The sequence below is a fragment of the Petaurus breviceps genome, unplaced genomic scaffold (assembly GCF_028583685.1).
Source record: "Petaurus breviceps papuanus isolate PSGF00001 unplaced genomic scaffold, PetGlider_PUasm1.0 186, whole genome shotgun sequence".
Lineage (NCBI taxonomy): Eukaryota > Metazoa > Chordata > Mammalia > Diprotodontia > Petauridae > Petaurus > Petaurus breviceps.
The window spans coordinates 22036680-22060782 of record NW_027185798.1 but is presented as its reverse complement, the minus strand read 5'-3'; the positions used below and the strand labels follow the sequence as shown (position 1 = coordinate 22060782).

At 42.9% G+C, this 24103-nt stretch overlaps 1 protein-coding gene across 4 annotated transcripts in view; it reads right to left on the bottom strand.

Moving 5' to 3' along the window:
• Window positions 1–24103, bottom strand: part of FAM222B (family with sequence similarity 222 member B) — a 71230-nt gene that overhangs the window by 23934 nt on the left and 23193 nt on the right. The window contains exon 1 of one of the 4 annotated variants that reach the window (XM_069089787.1): window positions 20263–20390. The exons of the other annotated variants lie outside the window; for them this stretch is intronic. The gene's annotated coding sequence lies outside the window, so the exon portion shown is untranslated. Of the gene's footprint in view, window positions 1–20262; window positions 20391–24103 lie in introns of those variants that run through there. 4 annotated transcript variants of the gene reach the window in all.

The window sequence follows — 24103 nt, the reverse complement described above, 5'->3', positions numbered from 1 at the left end:
CCTGAGGCATCCTGTCCCCCCCCCCTTACAGGATATGTAATTTGGGATGTTCTTTTTTTTTGCTTTTTGGAGGGCAACTGGGGTTAAGTGATTTGCCCAAAGTCACAGGGCTAGTAAGTGTGTCAAGTGTCTGAGGGCAAATTTGAACTCAGGTCCTCCTGACTCCAGGGCCAGTGCTCTATTCACTGCACCACCTAGCCGCCCCCTGGAATGTTCTAAAGATCTGCCTACAATATACCTACAATCTTCATTTTACCAACTGGCACAAACTTGGGGCTTACAAAATTTTGTTCTATTATTCAGTGTCTTACTACTAGTTATGGAAAGGAAATTCATTATGTTTCTCTACACCTCAGTTTTGTTGCCTAAAAATGAGGTGGTTAGACTAGATGATCTCTCAAGTCTCTTCTAGCTCTAAATCTCACAATTTTATGATTTATGTTGTAACCTTTTTAATGGCAGGCACAGCCCAGCCTCATCTCCATCTTGTACTGCCCTCTTTCTCCCAAGCGGGCACTTAGAATAAGGTGATAGATCTAGCAGGAAATTGACAATTATCAGTGACCCATATATTCCATTTTTGCCAGTGCTCCCATCCCTGAAGGATACAAGCACCCTAAGGCAGGACCCTGAAAACTGGTCAGAGCAATTTACCCATAAGATATGGAACCCAGGGGTAGGTACAGGCCAGGAGTAAAGGGAAACATTTTTGTACTATACTGACAGCTTCACTTGGCTTCTCTTCTCTCTTTTTTTTTTGACTTTTGGAGGGCAATTGGGGTTAAGTAATTTGCCCAAGGTTACAGGACTAGTTTGTTTTTTTTTTTGTGGGTGTGTGGGTGTTAAGTGTCTGAGGCTGGAACCGAACTCAGGTCCTCCTGACTCCAGGCCGAGCTTTACTCACTGCGGCCACCTCGCTGCCCTTGGCTTCTCTTATTAATCTGGGCTAAATGGAGGTAGTTTATATTTTTGAAGATGCAAAAATGCATGCTCTGTGGGTTTCAAGCACCTAAACCAGAAGCTCTAACTTTTCATTATCCTGTAATGAGTTTGCCTTCCCAAAGCCCTTGTAGGAAGGGCATCAGGGCTGGAGGCTGGCTTACCGATGAATGGTTTTAGGAAGACCCACCGACCACACAATGAAAAAGACTTATTCATGAACTCAAGTCAAGCTGTTGGATTCCAGGAGAACTCTTGCTCACAGAATACCATGGCATTGTGCCCAGCAAGACACAATGCAAGAAAATAACAACAAAAAGAGAACAGAAAGAATTTAACTTCCTTCAGATCAGGCACAAATGTTGAATTTTTACCACTTTTGGTAACTTCTTTAACACTTGTGCTGACTCAGAGTATTTAAAATTGCTTATTCAGGTGAAATGGAACACAACAAACAAGGGGCACATCATTCAGGCCTTGGTTCTCTTAAAGCCCAACACTTTAACATTGAGGAACTGATGGCAAAAGGACTAAGGCACCTGAAAACAGTAATCTCGAAAGCAGAAGAGCAAAAGGCGTGTATCGGAGGATTTCAAAGTGGGAGACTTTTGAAAGAGTGATCGAAGGCTGCACCCAAAACAAGCCAGGTTCCATCCACTGTATTAGCCCTGCAGACATTAGCCTAAATGCTATTCCAACATGTGTGTAAATTAAGTCCATCTAGTCAAGCAAGCAAGCCCTCACAGTAGTGAAGGGGAGTAGAAATGATGTCAAGAAAGGGGAAATGGAAGGATTCAAAGGCCACTGACAGTTGACTGTAAAGCAGTTTCTGGAAAGCCCATTTATTCCCTAGTTACTTGACCTCTCCCAAGCGTCAAGTGAGGGGGCAAAAGAGGATCCCGAAGTACCTTTCCAGAAGCTCGTCCATGCTGGCCTGTGCTCTCCTTAGCTCACACGCCCCTTGTGAAGAGATGCACAGAGGGTGTTGGCGAAGCAAAGGAAGGCTGGTGCTGAGCCAGCCCGGCCACCAACCTAGGGCAAAGCACAACCCCCCTTCTGGTCTTCAGCTTCCTCATTTGTAAAATGAAGGAGCTGGACAGCAGAACCACTAGGGAAGGTTCAGCTCTGAAAAAAAAAGCTCTGAATCTGTGATGCCTATATACACAGATACTGGAGGGAATGGAGAACACAAAGGGAGGAAATAACTGACCAACACACACAGCTCTGTTTACATTTTTTTCATTTTTTTTTTTTTTGCTTCTTTTTGGAGGGGGGAAGGTAGGACAATTGGGATTAGGTGACTTTTCCAAGGTCACACGGCTAAGTAAGTATTAAGTGTCTGAGGTCGTATTTAAACTCTGGTCCTCCTGACTCCAGGGCAGTGCTCTTACTTACATCTTTTTTAAAGCTGAATTTTAGCTTTAACTCCAAATTTTACCTGTACTGTTATTTAGGGTAGACTTTTAAAAGTTAATTATTTAAAATAAATTAAACATTTTAAACAATATACAGGATGGCCACAGAAAGTCATCCTAGGATTTAAAAATTTCCTGTTTATAATTTCAAAAAGGGAATAACCTACAATTGGATTACTTAGAGCTAGCTCACTGTAGTATATATAACTAAAGGATCCAGATTAATATAAGCACTATTTCCTCAATATAGACTTAGATTGAATGCCATTTGTTTCACTGTCAAAATTCATTATCTTAATATCAGTACTTTGCCAGTCTCCAAAACTCTTTCATGCCCATTATTCAACAAGAAATAAACACTTATTGACTGACTGTCCTAACAACCCAGTGAGGTAACTAGGGCAGGGAAAGTCACCCAATTTTAGAGATGAGGAATCTAAGGCCCAAAGAGAATAAATGACTTGGCCAAAGTCACATGGTTAGTAAATGGCACAGCTAATTCTAGAAGCTAGATACCTAGACTAGTCCCTGGCTCTTTCCACCATACCACACTGACTTTCATGCTGCTACTCCAGACATAGTAATAAAAACACTCAGTTCCAATAAAACCTCCATAAACAAAGCCGTGGATGGTGCCAGTGGCAGCCATATGGATTTGGGGCACTTGCCTGCCCCAGACCCACAGCCCAGCTCCCTGATTACTCTGCTCCCTCATAGCTTCACCTGCCACTTTGGAACTGCCTCTTAACAGGGCAGTGGGGCAAACTGGCAGTTCTAACTGAAATAACAAGCCATTAGAAATACAACTTCAAGACTCAAGTTTACAGAAAGAGTATGCTTCAAACGCCAGTACGTGGTTGGACTGCCATATCACGGGAAAGTGGCATTACCCCCCAAGAGGAAATTATGTCAGAAAATAAAGCAAGAAATTAGGGAACAGTTACTCTCTTATCCTCAGCCAGAAAGCTCTCCTATCTGTCCTTGATGGCCAAGGAGAGCAGTGACCCCTGACTAACTCTGAATTAAAACCCACCTCACAAACAGGAGTACATACAGCTCCTAAAGCAGCTTTCAACAGGGAGGCTTGTGTAGTCAATCTTCCAGTTGAGGAGAGCCATAAAAAACTGAAAAGGGCTAAATGTTGAACAGTTGGTGAGAGGCTGAATGAAAGAGCGGTAGAGCAACGTAAAAGAATTGAAGATGGCAAAGATGAGTTCAGAAAGTTAGATTTAGAGTTAGAAGGCTTGGGTTCAAATCACAACTCTGCTTAAGGCCCAGAGAATTTGGGTAAATCACTACTGCCCTAGGATTTCATTTCCTCTTCTATAAAATGAGTCTGGACTAATTTATCTCAAAGACCCCTTTCAGCTCTAACTCCTAAAATCCAAGAAAATAATGTCAACAATCAAAACAATACCTACAATGACTATAAAAAGGAGGACATCTGTACACAACTAGATGTTTTTAAAACACACAGAAAGGGGCACCACAGAGGCTAAACAAGTTATGATGGACATTTTGTACACAGAAATTACACAGGTAGTGTGTTATTAAATTATATAATTAGTGCATGTTGTATTGATTTTATTGGAGAGGGAGAGTGAAAAGAATAAAGCAGGGCCACGTGCTACTTCACTGAAATCTAAGGAAAAATAGGCAAGTGTCCTAGGAAAACATCTGAGCCACCCCCCTATTCCTAGCAGGATTGAGTTAAACCACTTTAGAAGGAGAATTTAGGTTTTGGGCTTTTGGTTTTTTAGGGGGCTGGGACAACACTTTTTTTTTTTTGGCTTTTTGGAGGGCAATTGGGGTTAAGTGACTTGTCCAAGGTCACACAGCTAGTTTTTGTGTTAAGTATCCTCGGTTCCTCCTGTCTCCAGGGCCAGCCCTCTAATTCACTGAGCCACCTAGCTGCCCACTGACAACACCACTTCTAATGCTTCTGAGTCAGTGTACACAGTTAGAAAGCAACCTTTTTAGATTTAGAAGGTCTTTATGAATACCACCTTGTATAGCTATATGAAGCTTCCAGGTCATTGCAACATCTGATAAAGATGTGGAATGGACAGTAAACCCAGTCTAAGCACAGCCTAGAAGAACACAACAGGGCTCCCTCCCTGGCCTCTGGGAAACTCATCACAGTGCTACACCAGAACACTAGGTCTGCTGAGACAACCTCCAAAGCCCCACTGGTTGTGCCAGATGCCTAAGCTAAAGGTTTTTGGAAAGCCAGAGAGACTGCTAGCCCTCAAGCCAATTAAGGGGAAGCACTACCCACAAACCACTGTGGCCAGTGATGAGATGTGGGAAACAGGAGCAGCTTTAAGAAGAGGGGAGATGCCATAAATTCCATCCAGGGAACTATGGGGAACTCTCTTCACACTTTGCGTGCTCGACAGCAAACACAGTGGAGAACAGATGAGCACAGTATGGTCACACAAAGCTCTCCACACATGCAGGTCAAAGTATTTTAAAATGAACTACAGCTTTATCGGTTCCTGGCTTCCCAGATGACCAAATAGAGGAGGAACAAGGGGCGCGGCCAAGAAGCGCTGTGGCCATGTGCAGCCCATCTGCTGCACCAACTGCACCGCTGCATGTCCATCAAGAAGTTAGTCATCTGCAACATCGTGGAGGCCTCGGCCGTCAGGGACATCTTCGAGGCTAGCGTCTTCAACTCTTATGTGCTGCCTAAGCTGTACTTGAAACTGCATTACTGTGTGAACTTGGCCTGCAAGGATCGGACACCCCCACCCCGCTTCAGACCTGCAGGTGCTGCCCCCAGATCCCCTCCAAAGCCCATTTAAAGATCTATCTGTCCATCAACATTCCTCAACTGACTAGAGGAAAATAAATGGTCTATCTTAAAAAAAAAAAAAAGAGCTACACACCCTGGAATCCTTCAAACCTCACAACAATTCAAAGTTTTCCACTCACTGATTAGTTACATAGTCTCTGAGAAATCCTCAAACTGTTCAGTATTGTTACTCAAACTGGGAGTCCACAAAATATAAACTGCTAGAGAAAATGACTTAACCCAAAGCAGCTCTAGCACTGAAGCAGAGGAAAGGGCCCCAAAATGCCCCAAAGTAACACTCCTTTTGCCTGAAACTCACCTCAAAGGCCTGTTAATGATACCCAGCTCCCCTACACAGGCAATCACAAGAACACGAAGAGGTTTAACACTGTTCCACACCTGGAGCATTTGTATGCCCCTCCACTCCAGACAGATTTTACAAAAACGCCCTCAATGCACTTCCCCTGCTGCCTTCCAACCAAGGCATTGTAGCTACCATCTGTAGGCCTTTGCAGCAGGAGATTAGAATGCTCAAACTCCTGAAAACCCTTCAAGGCTCAGTTCAGGCCCTACCTCCCATAAGACTTTACTGATACACTCAATTGTCAGGTCAACCTACATTTATTAAGCACTTAATAAGTCTGTGCTTCCTCCACAAAAATTTCTTTCACATGGCATTGATTTTCATGTGTACATGCTGTATCCTTCTAGTAGAATGTAAACCCAACTCGGAGGCAGGGCCTGCTTCCATTATTAGCACAGTGCCTTTCGAAAAAGCAGGCTTGCTGGACTGAATGAATGCTACTGGGGTTATCCTGGCTTTTCCCAGCTTCTACTCTAATCTCTACTCTCTAATCTCTGCTCTCACTGTTTCCCCCACCAATTAAGTAACAATATAAACATTTCATAGCCAGTTCCTCTGTGAAAACAATTTTATTTAATTAGACATCTGAAAGGAAGAAATAGTTCTGTCTTCATGGTGTAAGACTTGGAGAAGAGAGGAGGCTGGAGATAATGCTTGGCTGGCTATTCTCATTTTATCTTAATGCAGGTAAATAGCCTGCTCTTCAAGAAGCCTCACCAAGGTTCCTGCTCATATGGAATAGCCTTTCTATATTTTTCTGCCCAATCAACTCTCCATTCTTTTTTTTTTTTTTTTTTTTTGCTTTTTGGAGGGTTAAGTAACTTGCCCAAAGTCACAACGGCTAGTTAAGTGTTAAGTGTCTGAGGCCAAATTTGAACTCAGGTCCTCCTGACTCCAGGGTCAGTGCTCTATTCACTGTGCCACCTAGTCACCCCTTGCCTGGGTTTTAAGGGGAAACTTAGTGTTAGGACATCTTCTAGAGTTTATTGCAATTTTTAACACCGTTTCCTCCCTAGATACAAAAATCTAAAATGGCAGCACTAGAATATTTTCTAGATTATCTGGACAGACAGCACCTACCTCCAGCAGATTCTTCCATGTTCATACACCAACTCCAACAGTAACTAGAGAGTGAACAGGCTCACTACTGTACAAAAGCAGGATGGTTTTTGATAACCAGTGTTGGAGAGAGGACATCCTATCACTTTCTTAAAGGAATAAGATCAATCAGCTGGAGTCAGAGGACATGGTCAAATCCCAACTCTCGTCCCTACAACCTGTATAAGCTAATTGTACGGCATCTAAGGTCCCTCCCATCTCTATCCCTGCTCCTCTGATCTATGTAGAGCAGCCAACAGCATGAGAACAACTTTTCATCCTCCTCGAGATCCCTGTTAACACTAGGCAGGGATGATGCCTATGTCCAAAAATGTACGTCTTATTCTGCATCTCAAATTCATGGCTTCCTTCTGTGAAGTACGATGGGGACTATGAGGGTAAGGAAACACTACTGCAGGAACTTCTCATTAGAATTTCCCTAGAGACACTCCTAGAGAGAGTATCAAAGTTTTTGTTTTGTTGGATTTCTTTTCTTTCTTTTTTTTTTTTTAAAACTAAGAGACTACATGGCAGGCAAGGCACAAGGGGGAGGGAGGATGTAGAATCAGTCTCCCATTCCCTGCCTGCACTCTTCCATTGCTGCCTCAATCTCCATTTCAGGTTTTTGCACTTTAACAAGCCAAGATTATGCTTACAAACCTTTTGGGTGGTTAGCATTCATAATTCTAGTCATATAACAAAATTAAATCAGACTGAAAGGGTAAAACATATACAGATAACCATCTCAGGAAAGAGTCAGAGGAGTGACTGTCAGCAGCTTGCTTTCCTTTCTACTGAAGGTCCTCAATCTAACAGGATTACTGGCTCCAAAAATATCATTCTGGAACCTTCTCTTAATAGTGATGCTATAGTTCCAATGGGTTTAACAATATGTAACTAAAATATTTTTATCATCAATCAAACCAAGGGCTCTCTTTTCCCTTTCATGAAAATTTAAAATCTAACTTGAAGACCAAAGCGTACCTTGACAATGACTACAATCTTACAATAGTCACATATGTGCTTTGAAAGACATCAGTCCCATCTCAGGCCACTGAGTCCCATGATGTGCCTAAGTAAGTTCAAGGATGATCTCAGAGCACAGAAGGCCAATTAAAATTCGGCTTCCCAACAGATCCCTTTAAGGCACAATTCCATACAGCTCTTCAAGGGAAGGGCAGTCATTTTATTTGTGCAATAGACTTTTACACTGCTTCTGACCTCTTGTCTAAATGAAGACCAGAAAAAAAATAACTGCAGCAGAGGGAGAGGGTGAAATGCGTCAGTCTAGTTATTAAAATCCATCAAGTTCATACTTCAGCCTTGCTATAACTACTGCCAAAAAAACTGACTTGCAAGTAATTATCACTGCTATCTGCAATAAAAGTTAATTGGACATAATTGAACTAACGCCCTAATCAAAGGAAGGCTGCGACTGGCAGTGAGCCGGCTCTCCCTGCTCCTGTACCAGGCAAATGAAACTGCTAACGATAATTTGTGGACAAACACGAAATTGCTCTCGTGGTCTCCCCTACTGCAAATCACTCAACGATTCCAGCTAATGCCCAGCATATTGGGCCAAGAGAAAGTCATTAAAGGAGTGCTCCCTTAGCTAAAGAGGTGTTTGAACAATAACCAAGCCCATTAAGAGCTCAGGCTTCCAAAGAACTGTGAAGTTTCACTGGGCACCTTCATTGGCCAGCCCTGACCCAATTCCCAAGCTCTGAATTATAGTAGATTTACAACTCCCTCCTCTCTTCAAGGCCCCTCCCCCAAGATGAAAAAGCAGTTTTTAGAAGCAGTCTCATCATTCTGGGCTAGAAAGCTCTTCGTATTGATAAATTATCTTCTTCTATGAGAATCATGAGCAATCTCTATTTGGGTCAGGCAACCTGCACCTCTGGATCTTTTCTGTTTTAATGGTGACCCATTCTCTGTGGGCTTTGTCAGAGAAAAAATTCCTGCTGGCTGACTCCTTTACCATCAATTACATATAAAAACTGTGCCCTTTCCTCCAGAATTTAATATTAGACTTCTGCTTTCCAACTGTGGCCCCTGCATAAGCAGGGGATCTTAACATTTGTGTCATGGAACCTGTCAGAATGCTTTTAAATATATAAAGTAAAACATATAGGATTACAAAGGAAACCAATTCTACTGAAATATAGCTATCAAAGTGTCTCCCATCCAAGTTCAATGACCCTCTGAAAGCCAGCCCCCTCGGTAGCTCAAGATCTGCAGGTTAAGAATCCCTGTGATGTTATAAAGGGTCCTAAGATGGCTGTGAACATTTTGAAATCTCAGAAGCTTGTGCTCCTGCTTCACAGAAGGGAGAAGAGGACTCTTGCTTCAACAGTCGATATGCAGCAATCAGAAGGACCTTTGACTTATTAGACTGGCTTCTGTGTTTTGCTGAAGTGGCAGAAGCAGAAACATAATGTCACCTAAAAGGAGTCAATTTAGCTCATTTGCTTCTCTTCTATGCCAGTTTGAACTCTGTCCTGACAAAAACTGTGGCCAGAATCCACCCTTCCTTCTGTACCTTCTGCCCATGTCCTTCCTACTGGACCCAACGTTGAAGATGATAGAATATCCCCATTCCTTTATATGATGATCCCTGTACTTACCTAAAGGCTATTAAGTCATTCCTTCACTGTTTTCTTTTCCAGGCTAATTAATCAGGTTTCCTTGGCTTTTCTTCGTAAAGCTTATTTATTTAGTCTTTTCTAGTAGGCAACCAGGGTCTTCAGGGCTAGATCAGATCTGCCTCCAGCAAGATGGTCACATACATGACAAAGACAGATCCTCCTTGCCTACAAAATCTAAACCCAAACATCTTGTCAAAGAGCCCTTCTGCAGGAAATGAAAACGACAAGTTGTTCACCAGTTCCAGCTCAACACACCGGAACTGCTTCTAACTAGGTGATGGATAAAAGCCGAAGTGAAGCTATAATTAATGTTTTTCCATCCTTGGAAGGCAAGTTCAACTCTTTGGCACTCACACCTTTAATGAAAAGCAATTTATCAACTTGTTTTGAAGAGCTGAACCATGCCTCTTTAATGCAGAAAGACACATACCTCTTAAAGCAATACTGCAGTACAGTAATGCATGCCTGTGCACACATGAAAACAAAACCAAAGCTATCACACGCAGTTCTGACTCACTCAGATACGGCCAGCTTTTCTCAAGTTGGAATGGCCTTTTGGGGGCATTAGTTCTAGAGATCCAACACTGGAATACATCCCTTTAGGTGAGCAGCAAGTTCTCACCTCTACATAGACAAAAGAGCAATTTCCCCCTCAGAAACGTTTTGCAAATGAAGATGGTGATGGGTTGCAGTGGACACCTGTTCAGCTGCTTAAAGAAAGGCTTTTAAAAAGTCCATCCTTGAATGCTCACTGTTCTGACCTCATTTCAATGCAGATTGTAGAAGTAGGCCAAGAAGGCCTTCTCTGCAAGGGAGAGGCTCCTTTTGACAATTCTGTGAAAAAGTTCTAACACAGAATCATGCTCAGGGTGCGCAAAACTTCACAGGATTGGGAGAAGCATTTTATGTGAATTTATAACAATGTCTGACCAGGTGCAGGTATGCATTATCTGCTAACTTGCTCCCTCTGCTCAGTTTATGTTGTGGGAGAGAAGTTCTAAGAGAATCTCTTTTAAAAAATGCGAACTAGAATCTTGTCAGCTACAAAATCACTGACTGAATACTATTAATTGTCTTCACTGACATTCAAGTTGTTCCCTTCCATCCATCAGTCTGAAACGGCACCAGAGCAGATCTTTGCAGCACCGCCCTTGATGCAGGAGAGAGCACTGATCTATCCCTCAGCATCCTTTCAGCTCTAAACCTGTGATCCTGTGACCCTGCAGCTTGGTTTCCATAGGAATATTTTTCATTAAATAGTACAGTGGCAAGAACACTGGCAGTCTGACAAGCGTGTAATACAGGAGAACAAATCCCTCACTCTGGTCTCTACACTTTATTCCTATGGCTTAAGACCAAACGATCTCTTCTGACTGCCACAGCAGCACATTGCTGACTCATCCTGAGCTTGCAATTCACTAAAAATCCTAAGTCTTACTTCCTTCTGGTACTGTGCTGCCAGGTCCTGGAGGCAGCCTGGTTTTAACCCCCTGCTAGTCTACTATATCACACAATCTCTAAATTGGAAGAGGCCACAGAATATTTATTATATAATTATATTATAATATAACAATTATATAATTACTCTCACTCTACCAGAAAGCTTACTTCTGTCTCCTCTACAACATTCCCAATAAGTCACCTAGGCTCCTACAGAAACCTCCAACAAGGAACACATTCAGGCTCATTTCAACACCATTGCCAAAGCTGTCCATTCCATTTCCAGACAGCTTCAGTTTTTCCTGAAGTCTCCTTGCTGAGCTCCCATTCTTTAGCCCTAGTCCCACCCTCTAAGACCAGGCTGAACTCTAATCCTTCAATGGCATTTCTTCAGAAGGCAACAGAGCCAATTCTGACCCCCAAGGCTTAGTCTCAACCTCAAGATCTGCAGTCCTAATAACTAATCCTCTTCTGGCAAGTTTCATGCCCCCCACTAGTACGGCTGCCTTTCTTGGGGGCAAGTTTCCACTTCACAATATCAGTGTTTAAATGTGGTGCCCCGGGGCCACTAGGTGGAGAAGTGAATAGAGCACAGGCCCTGGAGTCAGGAGGACCTGAGCTCAAATCCAGCCTTAGAAACTTACATAAAACTAGCCGTGTGACTTTGGGCAAGTCACTTAACCACAACTGCCCTACCTTCCCCCCTGCAAATTAAAAAAGAAAAAAGGAAATAAATGTGGTGCCCAGAACTGCATACAATACTCCACATCTGTTCTGACCTGGATTGAAGGTTTCTATGCTGGTTTTTTGCTTTTTGGAGGGGGGAGGGCAGGGCAATTGGGGTTAAGTGACTTGCCCAGGGTCACACAGCTACTTTCTATGTTAAGTGTCTGAGGCTGCATTTGAACTCAGGTCCTCCTGACTCCAGGGCTGTGCCACCTAGCTGCCCCCCTGGACTGAAGGTTTCTAAAGGGCTAGCAGCTCTAAGGCAGTCTCAGATCACACAAGGTTTTCTGGTTACCCCATCACTCCACTGTAACATACTGAGCATGCAAGTCACTAACACTCCAAAAGCTTTCCCATAAGCTGCTTTCTAGTCACTCTGCAGCCATCCTAAACTTCAAGTCTAAAGTTTTCCATTTAATCACCTCCCATTTCATGCTGTCAATTTCACATCACCAATAGCACATGTCTAATCAGGGTAGACTCTGGGCATATCACCTAAAGCAGTAGCAATGTCTCAGCTTCACAGCAACTGAAAATCTAATACATAAGCTATTTCTATAATCATCCAAGTTACTGACAACAACAAAAAAAGTGGAAGAGAATTCGATCAAAGACAGGTACCCCAGCACTCCATCAAAGACCTTCCTCCAGCTCTGTATCAATCACTAGTTGTCACTCTTTGGGGCTCAATTCGTCAACTAGTTCCAAACACACTTAACCATAACAGGTTAGATCAGATGACCACTAGGTACCCTTAAAACTTATCAATGACCCCACTACCATTTTGTCTACAAAAATACCAAAAGACTTTGCAAAATGCCTTGTTGAAACTGGATATATACTACAGTCACAGCATTCCCTTGACTGACTAGTCCAATAACACTGTCAAAAAAAGAAATGAGAGCCCAGCACAATTTTTTTCCCTCTGAGTGGGTATTAGAATTTGTTCACCTCAGGTGCCAATTTCTTTCTTTTTCTTTTTTTTAAAGCAATCAGGGTTAAGTAACTTGCTCAAGATTACACGGCCGGTTATTTCTGGGTGTGGTGCTGAGTGTCTGCGCCTGGATTCGATCCCAGGTCTCCCCGACAATGGAGCTGGTGCAGCCGGTGCTCTCACTTGCTGAGCCACCTGGCCGCCCCTTCAGGTGCAAATTTCAACAAGAGCAACACAAAAAGGGGAAGAGGGTGCCCAACAATGTACCAGCAGACCTATGCCTCCCTCATTCTACAGATGAGGAAACAAAGTCCCAAAGATGATTAGGTGACTCGAGGTCCCAGAGGCAGCTGGGAGCAGAGCTAGGATTCAAACACTGGTTTAACTCTCAGTCTAATGGCATGACTTGTTCTTGGCAAAAACTGGATGGCCTTTAGAGATTACCTTTTCCCTGTTTGCAAATCTTGCTTTAAATAATTTGAGAACTTTACTAGGAATTGATATCAAACTGACTGGAATATATGATGTGAAGTATCTACCTTATCTCCATTTAAAAAAAAACACCAAACAGAACTTCTGCCTTTCTACAGCTAGCCCCTCTTCGGTATGGCACCATTTCTCCAAAGATCAAAGGCATCGAATACTGTTCTTTCAGGACCAGAGGATGCCACAGGGTAGGCCACAGAGCTCATCTAGTGTAGCTAAGTGTATTCTTACCACCCTTTCACTTAATGGGGGCCTCAATTTTCTAATAACCACCCATTCCATCTACACAGTCTGAAGAGTCTTGTCCTTAGTGGAAAAGAATCAAAATACAATCACCAAAAGAGGGCGGAAATACGATCACAGATTTTAGATTTAGAGCTGGAATGATCATCTAGTCCACTCTCCTCACCCCATTTAGAGCTAAGGACACCAAGAACCAAAGAAGTTAGAGGATGTACCTAAAACCACAAAGACAAAGCAGTAGAGCTTTGACTGGAACCCAGGGCTTTACTCCAGATTTACTCCACCAGTGGTGTCAAACTAAATGAGAAACTGATCCTGCAACTCAGTAAACCACAAGTTAAATGAATGTTATCTAAGTTGTATCATCTTTTTATTGATTTTATTAAACATTTCCCAATTACATTTTAACCTCATTCAGCACCCAGAGTGGTTGGAACTTTTAAGAGCTCTGCCACTGTTGTCTACTCCTCTCCTCCAAACTTCCCTGGACCCCATATAAGGATTATCCTATCTTTAATCTTCCTACTGTCTCTAATACAGCTTTATAAAAACAACCAAAAACCAACTCATTCTTTTCATTCTCATATTTCTACCAGATTGTTCATCTCCAAATGTGGCCTCCTAAGGCCCCACTGGCATTCTTTTGTACCAACCAACAACAGTTGCACACCTTCACATTCATTTGTTTTACCTGTCCTCTTTAAGTCTCGTTTTGCTGTCAAGGGAGCTACCCCTATACAGTCCCATCCACCAGCCTCTTTAGAAGGACCTTACCTCTCTTCTTGTTGGAATCAACTGCCACTGTACCCCCAAAATTCCTTTTGCCAGTCTCCTAGCCCTTGGGAGGCAACTGGCCTTTTGGACTCTAAGTCTGTGGGATCTTACCATGATTTCTATCCTTTTTGAAAGCTACTCTCTGAGTTTAGGTTACAAATAAAACTATTCCCAACTTGCCTCCTCTTGGTCTAACACTAACTCTAAGATACTGGAGGCTTTCACCATTTCAAGTTCTTATTAGTAAGAATCAGATATAAAAATAGCAGCTCTCCTCTGTCTTCTGCAAGATGAAATTATCAGCAAGACAAGTAAATAATTCCTCAGTTAGCTTTTGAGCAGAGTGAGAGAACTCCAGTTAGACAGATGTCCAGAGACATCAAGTTTCCTACTACACCAATACCCTTCCCATCCCCTTCACAGGGATGCTATAAAGATAAATACATGAGCGGCATTTGGTATTGGTAACTTCAACTTTTAGAAGGGGAGGCGAGATCTGAGGGAAGAGACACTTAGTGATTCTCTTTTGTAAGTTCAGTTCCTAAAAGTAGTCCTTTCTTTCCAAATGGCAGAAAATCTGCTCTTCACTCAGATTAGCAGCTGATTCTCAGACCTACTTTGATGGAAAGCAAAGAACTAGCAGCTGGGCATGGAGACGCCAAAGACCATTCTCGTCATGGATGCTGCAGCATTCAACTTAGCTGACAAGAGAAACCTATACAGTTCTTCCACCAAATGCCCTTTAGTAAGTACAACCTGCAAGTGGATCATGGTGACAAGCTAAAAACCAACTAAGTAATAAAGGTGACGACACCACTTCTAGTCCTCACTGTCCCCAGCTTCATGATTTTGAGCAAGTGGCTTCACCTCTAGGGGCCTGCCAGACACCCCGAAAGGTCTCTTTCAGGTCCATTATTTTATAGATTGAGGAAATCACTATGGGACTTTTAAGGACCGTTCAAAATCAGTCTTTACTTAAGTGTATTTCAGGTTCACCTAACAGTTGTGATAATCTTCATGTGCAAGTCAGTATTAAAAAAAAAAAGTACTTTCTTGATAGAGCAGCTTCACCAAGCCATAACTCTTCTCTTCCAACTCAGCTAGCCACAGCTTTCTCATATAATCCAATAAGTATCACAGATGTGTAAAATGTGCATGCATTTGCCAGTGAGACAGAGAGAAGGTCTTGGTTCCCCTCACATGATTTCCAAGAGAAAATGGGGAGGTATGAGAAAGTCTAAGCATTGTAAAGTTGTTGGAGAACCACAACATTTTCTTGAAAAACCGATCTTGCCCTCCTAGAACTCTACACTAAAATCCTAAAAGCACCTAAACATTAGGAAAAGACAGCTGCAGCCTAACATTGAGAGGATGTCTTACCAACATAAGGCAATCCACCATAGCCAGTATTTTTTCCTCATTTGTCTTACCCTCAAGTCAAGCAATAAGCAATAATCTCCTCCCCTTCAGTGAAGGTGTTAGGGTCTCTGTGGCCCAAAATTAAAGGTAGGGAGAGGGTCCAGGTTAGTAGGGTAGACGTATTAAAGCTATCTTGTAAAATGCTCTATCTGAAAGTGGAACCAGATTTTAAATTGTTCTTGCCTTTCACACACAGCGTCTAATAAAACTGGAAAAGAAGTGAGTTTCAGGGACACTGAAATGAGCTGAGCTTTCTCAGGTCTGGTGCTGAATGATTCCAGGGCAGTTTACACAGTTCCCATTTTATCCACATTTCTCATTACTTGTCATTTGGCCTTTGCTGGCTGGAATCATGGTGAAAGGAAAGACCAGAGAGATGAAACAAAATTCAAACCATTTTACTTTTGGTTGTTAAATCTGATAAGAAGTCTAACAGACAGTAAAATTAAAGCTACTTCCTAAAAATTGAGACTGAGATCCTCTCTACATTTCATTAATCTATAGTTTTCCACTATAAGGACAATGGAGGGTTAATTGCCTTCTTTACACAAGAGTGAAACAAACACTACCTGAAAGAATTCATACATACTGCAAATTCTTCATATATAGCCCCTAGTCCTTTTCCCAGCCACATTTGGAAGAAATAAATTCAGTTTAAATCTGATCTTCTCACCCTCAGGGAGATCCGAAGAGCCATCACCACAAAATGGAACAAAGTTCCAATTCCTTTTTTTTTTTTTTTTGGCCATTCATCCTTATCCTAATGTCCTGTACTGAAGTTGCCACTGCCTCAGTCTATTGTCAGTAGAGTGTCCTGAGTGGGGAGTCCCACTGCAGTCCGAAGCAAATGCTGCTTCTAACAGGGAAGGAGGTTTCCAATTATTTCAAATAGCAACTCAGCCAATACACATTTATTAATCGCCTACTACATGCCAGGCATTTGGCTTGCTAAGTGCCAATCTTTTCCCCCATCCCAACTAAAAACAAAGAGCCAAATTATTTATTTATCAACCACAGAACAGAAAAGGTAAATCACTGAACTTCTTTGGGCATTAGTTTCCTCATTTACAAAACGGGAACACCCCCTGCTACAAAGGACAAAAGCAATCACATCTGAATTCTCTGATTGAAAGCTGCCACATAAATCCCACCTCCAGCCTGTGGAACCTCCAGTCTTAACCTCAGTAGGGAAGATGAACAATTAAATTACACTTTCCAATCTCATCCTTAATTTCAAAGTATGATATTTCTACCCAAGAATTCCTTTAACTCATGCCCCAGGCCCTCTTCCATCCATTACAGAAAATGAAAGCCTCTAATTAAGCAAAATTCTAAGATCTTGTCAAACAGAAGGGTTGCCCAGAACTCAGAGAATACAATTATGAAAGGAAACAAAGTTGGAGAGAAGGAACCTTAGACTACAAGAAAATCAATTAGCAAGAAGTGTTTTTGTTTTTTAAACAGAATATCCAAAAGGCTGGCGTAATCAAGCCAGAGGACTCTTTCCCAAAAGTTCCAAGAGCTTGGAGGATAATCTTCACTTTTTCCCCAAGTCTCAATTGGAAACTTCATCATTTCGGTCCTGACATTTAAGTAACCTTGTCGTTCCTTTCATCCAAGATTAAGGTTGATGGTCTATTTCCAATGAAATAGACCTAGAAAAAAAAAGCTCTACAGAGCTTTTTAGCTCTGGGTCTTCCTAATAACCAAAAACACCAGAAAAAAAAGAGCCAACTATTATGGTCTCCCAGAAGCATTCTGCCCTAGACCGGGAAGGAGTTCATGCCATTGGTGGATCAGTTATCACTGAAGAGCTAACTATGCTTTCCTAAGGTGAATTAAGGTCCTCATACTATATCCAAATCTATTTCCAACCTCTTACATAGGGATAACCACTGCTCGACACTCCTCTTCCTCCCCCTGCACCCCCCCCCAAGCAATTTTAAGTTGTCTTTGCAGTCTAGTCAGAAGGCAGAGTTCCGGCCCCCACAAAGAGCAGACCTGTAAATGACATCTTGAGGATTAAACCGATAGAGAGGCAATTTGCTTAGCAACCATTCATTAGGCAGAGTTCAGAAACCCGCCAGCAAGCTATTCCAGCTTCTTATCTGAGCTGTAAACAGACAACAGTCTCCACTCCGTCCTGTACCCTCCAGCTCCAAATTCACAGTAAACAGCTCCCTCAAACCGTTCAACCTCCAAAGGTCCAGCCCAGTGGGGGGGAGGGGGGCATACTCCTGAAACAAATACAAAATGTAGTTTCCAACAACAGCTTGACAAAGCGGACCAGCTAAAAATTACCATCAGGCAAATCACCATCTGAATGCATTCATTGTCTCTAAACAGTCTCTCACCTAGGAGAACAGCTTTCCCAGGTCTCTTTTGTCTCTAAATATTTTTTCACCTTGAACAGAGCTTTGCCTAGTTCTAAACCTAAAAACACCCAAGCTGATTAATGCAGCAATCAAGCAACACTAAGGGTTCCATCTTTTCCTTCACCTTCTCAAGGGAGTAATTTTGCATTTCTAGTGTGATTTGGGGCCTGGATTTGCTTCTCCTTTTAGGGAAAAGCACAAAACTCTTTTTTTCTTTACACACCTTAAGCTCTGCTGATCAAAAATACAAGGATGGATGTAAACAGATTGCTGAAGAAAATTAAACCAGCTACTTCAACCTCAGTAGGACAGTGTCTCTTAGCCAAAGAGATTATGAAAAGTCATGATTTCATATAATTGTTTCTCTGCAAGACATAGCATTTGAGGGTTTCCCATTATGCATCCACTTTAAATCATATTTGGAGATTAGTGCAGACATACCTATGATTATTTCTAAACATACTTTTCTCCCCTCCCATTTATGGAAAGCTCTTTGGGGAAATCACTGCTACATGAAAATTATTGATTCCCCTAAGGAAAGAAAATAAAAATATGAAAAAATGAACAGGGTGTAGTATTTTATAAAGCTGTTACCAACTGCTCTCACAGGCCAAAGACCAAAAAACCAACCATGACAACTGGGAGGAAGGTAACTTGGCTTTATCAAGGCAAATCACCTCACTCACTTTACTGTATCTTAGAATATTAAAAACAAAACTCTTCCTGTGACCCAACTGCAAGCTTCACTACCTCAAAATCTTAAAGGGAAGTGATCTTCCTTATTTAGAGCTCATTCTCTGTATTTAAATAAGAGCTAATCTGCTGTAGGAACCAGAGAAAACATCACTACAAAAATTCTTTTTTTAATTAGTAAGTATTCATTGATTACCCAAGTGCAGTACTATAATAGAGATGCAGAGGGCTACAAAAGGAACTCTGAGACCTGGTCCCTTCCAGATCCTGGGAGCTCACAATTAAATAATCTCAGAGAAGCCTTTCATTTATTCAGGACCATATCTTAGGGCTCCCATTGTGTGTGGGAGGACTTCAGCTTAGTTCTAGAGTGTAGTAAAGATTCTCTTCTTCAAAATGCATAACTAATTAATCCTGCCCTCTGTAAAATTTCCCTAAGACAACTCCCACTGATGCTAGCTAGATACAGCAACCAGATAATGACTCAATGCTGATCCAAAGCTAGAATAAGGTTCTTAGACACCAAACAGGGTTCTACCTTCTAAATGAAAAATACCATACACAGCCTGGCTACCCATTTCCAATCCATTGCTGTCCAAAAGCAAGGTTTTCATAACAAACTGCAGCCCATTAGAGGTTCTATGAATCATCTCTAAGACAAAAACTCTGGCCCAGCTAACCCTGCATGTTAAGAGACATTCTTATCCTATAGGTTCTGCCTTCGTAACCGGTCTCTACTTTAAACTTATGTCAGCAAGCTGTGCTTCCCTTAGTAGAATGAACTCTGAATCACTTTAATTAATATTTACCAAAGTGCTTAAAAAAAATCTGGCATTCAACTCTTTGGGCATTTTGCTCTAGACATTAGTCATACTTGCTGTGGGCTAATCAACATAAGAAACTTGTTCCATGCATTTAGTAGAAAATGCCCAGTTGGAGCAAGTTTGCAATCAACACAGCCACCTAATTACCATACATACACTACACACATATAAATGCATCATCTGTTTCAAAGGATTTCAGAGCTCATTTCCAATTTGAGATCAATTCCAGGAAGGATTTTGTTTTCCATTTTACATCTGCAAGAGGTATCAATTTCTCCCGGAGATTAACACTCTCTCCTCTCTAATAAAGGCACCCCAAATTATACAATCTCACCAGAGACCTTGTTAAATCTAGATTAAATAATAGGAACACCTGTACCCCAAATTCAACTAACCCAGAAAACAAATGAAAGAAAAATGAGCTCAACAAAAAGCTGCTGGGACTATTTTATCTCTTTCCAACAACGATTTCGATTTACAGGCCTGGCTGCTTCCTCAGAAAAAGGCAGAAACATACCCATAAATAAAGTGATACGGTTATAAGTTTTTGCAAAAGTAAAATCAAGTGTGCCCTCTGAAAGGGGGTCTCTCTCCAAAAAGCAGGAGCAATAGAAAGCCTGTATTGGTAAGTTCAATGGGACTAGCAGCTATGGGAAGAATCAATAGCTAACAGTTCCCCCTCACCCTCCGTTAAATAAAATAGGGACTTCTCCCTCCTTCCAGACTGTTGCAAAGTCCGAGCCAATCCTGAGCAGTCCCAGTTACGGAAAATGGAGAGAATCTCCATGCAAACGGATGTAGTCCGGTTCGGAAAACCCACTCGCAGCTGGCTCCCTCCCCCCCCCTTTTTTTTTTGCGGATTGCTGCATCAGACGCCACATCCCGAAGAGCTCTCTTCTCCGGATGCATTTTTGCGAGGCGACAGACAGCGACATAGTAAAAAACCCAAGCGTCCCCCCACGCGATTCTCCTGGCCCTGCTCCTGGGGGAAGGGAGTAGAGGGGAAGCCCGAAGGCGAGGAGGCTGGGCTGCTTCCCCGCCCCTTGGAGCCCTGGTCGGACAGAGGCCGGCAGCGTTAGGAACACACCTTACGCCCGTGCAGCGCGAAGATGCGGTCTCTTCTGCGGCGCCCCGCTCCGCTCCGGGCTCCGCCCCAGCCGGCTCAGTACGCCGCGGCCCTCCTCGCCCCCCGCCCCAGGAGGATGGGGGGAAGGGGGCCCGCGTAGCCACGGCGGGGGGAGGCGGCCACTCTCGCGCCCGCTCGGCGCGCTCGGCGCCGCGCCGCGCTCCGCTCGTCCGTGCGCCGCCACCACCCCCTCCCAGCCGGCGGCCCCCGCCAGGATCGGCTCCGCCGCCGGAAGCCGGCCCCGCCCCCTGCCGGCAGGACGAGCTCCGGCTCAGCCAATGGGAAGCCCGGGAACCCGCGGAGAGACGAGCGTCGCAGCCAACAGGGGAGGCCAGGCCGCGGAGGGAGGAGGCCGGCCGCCGGGGGAGGCGGGCCAGCCCGGATCCGGCCCCGCCGAGGCTCCCCTTTGTTAGCGCGGCCCGGCTTCTCTGGCTCCCTCCTAGCTCAGGGCGAGCCCTCCCCAAACCCGACCGGCCCCGGGGCAGACGCGTCCGGCAGTAAACGGGGCCGCCGAGTCGGAGTTGCTCCGAACCGCCCCCCCCCCCCCCCCCGGGCGTGGGCAGAGGCCCTCGGGCTCTCGGATCCCGGCGGAAACTCGGGCTTTCCGGGGCGCAGGAGCCAGCCTGGCTGGGGAGGGCTCCAGCAGAGCCGGCGGCGCAGTGGCAGCCGAGGCCGGGGGCTGGCTGCACGGACGCGCCCGATGGCAGAGCGCGGCTCTCGGACTGGCAGCCGGTAACTGGCAGGTTGGACCAACACTTCAATCAGCGGTGCCGGCGTCTGCGGGCAGGACGCCGCTGGCGTGGCCTGGCTGAGAGAGCGGAGGCGGCGCGGGGGCCTTAGACCTGGGCCCCCAGACGGAGCAGGCCAGCGGGCTGTCACTGCTGCCCACAAAGTCCTTCTGGCCTTTGGGAATTGTATCGTGTCTACGGCCAACACCGTCCTTAGCACTGTCAGAACTAAAAGTAGCATAACCACTCGGAATTTAAACGCCCCTTTAGAGAATCCAAAAGTGTTTGATATGTATGGTCTCCTATTTTCAATCTTCCTAGAAGGTGGAAAATAGGCAGGTGACTTTATTCCCATTTTGAAGCTTGGGAGATACTGCACAAAAGACTATAGGTTATATAAGAACTTCATTGGCGTTTCATAGAAACACCAAACACCAAATTTAAAAAAGAAAAAAATATAAGATTTCTATCAATCTTGGTTCTGCCGACAAAGTCGGCCAAAAACTAGGGAGAAAGTCCTTTTCATCTCCAGCCCTCCTTTACTGGCTGCCAACTTCCCTCCTTAAGAATCATTCAAAAACAAAAACAATTCTGCCATCCTTCAAAAAACATTTAAGCATCTTTCTGGTATTGCCTAATCTTAAATAACTAAGAGCTCCAGTTTAAAAAAAAAACAGAAGCAAGGCAGAAGGGGACACAGAAGAGCTGGGCAGAGTTGGAACTATTAAGTCAAATGTGAATCATACAAAAAACACCAAGATTGTACTTAGGAGTCAGGGCTTGTATATTCAATCCTCTTTGTTCTGTTATTCTTTGTATATGGAAATGTTTGTGTTTGTTGATATTTGTCAACTTCATAATAAGAAAAAAATAAGCTACTGTACAAAACACCTGGCTTCAAAACCATAGCTGATGTAGAAGGTAGGTCAAGACTTAGGCTGAAGCTTCAAAAGTAACATGCAGACTTCTCTATGGCCCTGGTTCCATGGCAGTCCTTTAAAAAAAAAAACATTTGGAGAAGAAAACCCATTTGGTTACAAGAGAAACACCTAAAAATCCAATACTTCCAAGATCACTGTTGAACTGGTTAACTTCTTGTGAAGCCAACAGCAGTTCACACTTTAGACAGTATATGACTTTTCTACTATGTACAAACAATTGGAAAAAAAAAAGGTTCTGTGTAGATATCCAATAATCTCTTCCAAAACAACAATCAAGTGAGCATTTTTGCTAAAATCTACTACATGTCCAGACATTGTTCTTAGGTCCTTCAGAATAAAACAAAATAATAGCAGCTGGAAGGAATTAGAAAGGTTTACTTAAAGAGAAGACACTTGAGCTGATGTAAACAAGGAACAAAAAGAGGGACAACAAAAGTGATGCCTCTGGCACCTCACTGTGGCACAGAGGATGGTGGTGGGTTTCCAAAGACTATGCCAGTGAAGCACACCAGCTGATAGGGTGCATCCTCCTCAAAGCCTGGTACTGATGTGGCTACCAAATGACTGCTTGCTGTCCAAGGGGGAGGGAGAGGGGGATGGAGAGAGAGAGAGAATGTGTGTTTTGGGGGAGAGACCTACCACCAGAAAGTTGCTCATCAAATGATAATTTTTTACCTTGATGACCCATAAAACAGACAAAACCACAAAATGGCAGTCTTTTCTAGTACCTCCCCACCCCCCCAGCTTCTGCAATGATGGTGACAGATTGGTGGACACAGGGCAGAGAATGCTAACAAGCATTCTCTAAAAGCATCACTTTATATACATTAGTACTAAAAGCGATTTCTGTCCAAAGATCACCAGGATAACACACAGTGCTGGGAGGAAGTGGACCACATATTCATATACCCCCTCTTACAGAAAACAAGGAAATTGCAGCTAAGTGAAAGAAAAGCTGCCAGCTTCTCCTCTAATAGATTAATAAAGAAGATGGACTAACTGATTTCATCACGTGCTTTAAAATAACATGAAATAATCAGTTTATGGGACATCTGCTCATCTTTCCTCATATGTTAAGTGTTCATGAACACAATCAAAGAGAACACATTGATGATAGTGCAGGTTACACACATCTACCAAAAGAGTATGTTGTTGTGGAGAAATACTGAGGACCTAAACAAGATCCTCCAAATAAAATCAAAACACATCTTCAATGTGAAGATAGGTACAGGTGAGGACAGTGAAATATTGTTAAGGATCAATAAATGAAAAGGCCTGTAGGTGACTCAGAAGCCTCTCACATATATAATTATACTGTCTTCATGAAGAAACCAAGGCATTTCAACCAATGAATATAAAAAATCAAAGTGGCTATCCTGGTAAGAAAAAACAGTCATTTCAAAGTCATCTATGTATTCAGATCATTGACTAGATACAAAATTAAAAATTAATACCAAATTAGAAAAAAAAAGTATAAAGATAAAATGATACTTTCTGCAATAAAGCATCTCCTACCAAACTTGTTTAGTCAAGCTGACAGCCCTGAAGAATGGGAAATGGATAAAAGAGAGAAAAAAAAAAAAGAAAAGACATGGGCTGAACATTTCTTAGTAATCTGAACAATGGTAAACAATCACCAAAATCAGGAGGCAAAGAGACCCCAAATTATCCATCAAACATTTGATATTCTAGAGAAAGAGATATGACAATCAAAGGCCACACAGATTTTGAACACAAGTTCATTTAAATATAAAAGAGAAGATCATAAGCAGCATCACTTCACAAAATGACAATGCAACTGAAGGAAAAATAAGCCTGGAAAGAAGTTTGTTTTGAGAGCTAGGTCATCATTTGTAAATTAAACTGAAGGTCAACAATTCAGGCTGAGATTGAGTGGGAAGAAGGAGATTCAAATGAGTTAACCAAAATGCTAAAAATACATTTCATAAATAAATCCTCATGTTAAGAGAAATCACAGAAAATAAAACTGTCTGCTGAGAAATTCCATTCCTAACAGAAAATTTCCTCCTAGGAGAAAAAATGTTACGGTTGCTTCATCCTCAATAGTCCTCTAAAATTGGACCTTTAAACTTGGGGGTGTGAGGGAAAAAAAATCTAGGAAAGGTAAAGTCA